This window comes from Lytechinus pictus, chromosome 18, assembly GCF_037042905.1.
Source record: "Lytechinus pictus isolate F3 Inbred chromosome 18, Lp3.0, whole genome shotgun sequence".
Lineage (NCBI taxonomy): Eukaryota > Metazoa > Echinodermata > Echinoidea > Temnopleuroida > Toxopneustidae > Lytechinus > Lytechinus pictus.
In genome coordinates, this window is record NC_087262.1 from 26,257,501 (window position 1) to 26,260,804 (window position 3,304).

Consider the following 3,304-nt stretch of genomic DNA (forward strand, 5'->3'; position numbering starts at 1 on the left):
CCCAACAGCAGTGGGCCAGGGTCCCGTACCTCCAGACCGGGCAGCCGCTCTTCCTCTCCGACGTTTCCAGGGGCTTTTGAGCGACAGCCAGCCCACCTCCAGTCCGACAGCCAGCCGTAGGTCGACGCCAGGCACCTGCTCGTCCTCTCCGACGTTTGCAGGGGCTCCTGAGCGACAGCCAGCTCACCTCCAGTCCACTAGCCCCCCGTAGGTCGAGACCAGGCACCCGCTCTTCACTTCAGACGTCGGCAGGGGCTCTTGAGCGACACACAGCCCACCTCCAGTCCGCTAGCCCCCCGTACGTCGAAGCCAGTCACTCGAACTACTTCTCCGACGTTGGCAGCGGCTCCTGAGCGACAGCCAGCCCAACACCAGTCGGCCAGGGCCCCGTAGGTCGAGGCCAGGCACTCGCTCTTCCAGTCCGAGGTTGGCAGCGGCTCCTGAGCGACAGCCAGCCCAACACCAGTCCACTAGCCCCCCGTACGTCGAGGTTAGGCACCCGCTCTTCCTCTCCGAGGTGGGCAGGGGCTGTTGAGGGAGACACAGCCCAACAGCAGAGGGCCAGGGCCCCGTATGTCGAGGCCAGCCACTCGCTCACCCCCTCCGAGGTGGGCAGGGGCTCCTGAGCGGCAGCCTGTCCACCTCCAGTCCGACAGCCAGGCGTAGGTAGAGGCCAGGCACCCGCTTTACCTCCTTGACCTTTTCAGGGGCATTTGAGCGACAGCCAGCCAAACACCAGAGGGCCAGCCCCCCGTAGGTCGAGACCAGGCACACGCTCTTCACTTCAGATGTCGGCAGGGGCTGTTGAGCGACGGCCAGCCCAACAGCGGTCGGCCAGGCCCCCGTAGGTCGAGGCCAGGCACTCGCTCTACCTCTCCGACTCGGCATCGACACCCTGGCCAACTCCAGACGGCCAGGGCACCGTACCTCGAGGGCAGGCAGCCGCCATTACACTCCGAGGCGGGCAGGGGCTGTTGAGCGGGTCACAGCCCAACAGCAGTGGGCCAGGGTCCCGTACCTCCAGACCGGGCAGCCGCTCTTCCTCTCCGACGTTTCCAGGGGCTTTTGAGCGACAGCCAGCTCACCTCCAGTCCACTAGCCCCCCGTAGGTCGAGCCCAGGCACCCGCTCTTCCTCTCCGACGTCGGCAGGGGCTCTTGAGCGGGACACAGCCCACCTCCAGTCCGCTAGCCCCCCGTACGTCGAAGCCAGTCACTCGCACTACTTCTCCGACGTCGGCAGGGCTCCTGAGCGACAGCCAGCCCAACACCAGTCCACTAGCCCCCCGTACGTCGAGGTTAGGCACCCGCTCTTCCTCTCCGAGGTGGGCAGGGGCTGTTGAGCGACACCCAGCCCAACACCAGTCCACTAGCCCCCCGTTCGTCGAGGTTGGGCACCCGCTCTTCCTCTCCGAGGTGGGCAGGGGCTCCTGGGCGACAGCCAGCTCACCTCCAGTCCACTAGCCCCCCGTACGTCGAAGCCAGGCACTCGCCCTACTTCTCCGACGTCGGCAGGGACTCCTGAGCGACAGCCAGCTCACCTCCAGTCCACTAGCCCCCCCGTACGTCGAAGCCAGGCACTCGCACTACTTCTCCGACGTCGGCAGGGGCTCCTGGGCGACAGCCAGCTCACCTCCTGTCCACTAGCCCCGCGTACGTCGAAGCCAGTCACTCGAACTACTTCTCCGACGTCGGCAGCGGCTCTTGAGCGACAGCCAGCCCACCTCCAGTCCACTAGCCCCCCCGTACGTCGAAGCCAGGCACTCGCACTACTTCTCCGACGTTTTCAGGGGCTCCTGAGCGACAGCCAGCCCAACACCAGTCCACTAGCCCCCCGTACGTCGAGGTTGGGCACCCGCTCTTCCTCTCCGAGGTGGGCAGGGGCTCCTGAGCGACAGCCAGCCCAACACCAGTCCGCTAGCCCCCCCGTACGTCGAAGCCAGTCACTCGAACTACTTCTCCGACGTCGGCAGGGGCTCCTGAGCGACAGCCAGCTCACCTCCAGTCCACTAGCCCCCCGTACGTCGAAGCCAGTCACTCGAACTACTTCTCCGACGTCGGCAGCGGCTCTTGAGCGACAGCCAGCCCACCTCCAGTCGGCCAGGGCCCCGTACGTCGAGGTTAGGCACTAGCCCTTCCACTCCGGCGTTTTCAGGGGCTCGTGAGCGACACCCAGCCCAACACCAGTCCACTAGCCCCCGTACGTCGAGGTTGGGCACCCGCTCTTCCTCTCCGAGGTGGGCAGGGGCTCCTGGGCGACAGCCAGCCCAACACCAGTCCACTAGCCCCCCGTACGTCGAGGTTGGGCACCCGCTCTTCCTCTCCGAGGTGGGCAGGGGCTCCTGGGCGACAGCCAGCCCAACTCCAGTCCACTAGCCCCCCCGTACGTCGAAGCCAGTCACTCGAACTACTTCTCCGACGTCGGCAGCGGCTCTTGAGCGACAGCCAGCCCCCCTCCAGTCGGCCAGGGCCCCGTACGTCGAGGTTAGGCACTAGCCCTTCCACTCCGGCGTTTTCAGGGGCTCGTGAGCGACACCCAGCCCAACACCAGTCCACTAGCCCCCCGTACGTCGAGGTTGGGCACCCGCTCTTCCTCTCCGAGGTGGGCAGGGGCTCCTGGGCGACAGCCAGCCCACCTCCAGTCCGCTAGCCCCCCGTACGTCGAAGCCAGTCACTCGCACTACTTCTCCGACGTCGGCAGGGGCTGTTGAGCGACGGCCAGGCCCCAGTAGGTCGAGGCCAGGCACTCGCTCTACCTCTCCGACTCGGCATCGACACCCTGGCCAACTCCAGACGGCCAGGGCCCCGTACGTCGAGGCCAGGCACTCGCTCTTCCACTCCGAGTTCGGCAGCGGCTCCTGAGCGACAGCCAGGCCAACAGCAGTCCGGCAGCCCCCCCGTACTTGGAGGTTAGGCACCCGCTCTTCCTCTCCGAGGTGGGCAGGGGCTCCTGGGCGAAGGCCAGCCCACCTCCAGTCCGGCAGGGCCCCGTACTTCGAGGTTAGGCACCCGCTCTTCAACTCCGAGGTGGTCAGGGTCTCTTGAGCGACAGCCAGCCCACCTCCAGTCGGCCAGCCCCCCGTACGTCGAGGCCAGGCACTCGCCCTTCCACTCCGACGTTTTCAGGGGCTCCTGAGCGACAGCCAGCCCACCTCCAGTCCGACAGGGCCCCGTACTTCGAGGTTAGGCACCCGCTCTTCAACTCCGAGGTGGGCAGCGGCTCTTGAGCCGGACACAGCTCACCTCCAGTCCACTAGCCCCCCGTACGTCGAGGTTAGGCACCCGCTCTTCCTCTCCGAGGTGGGA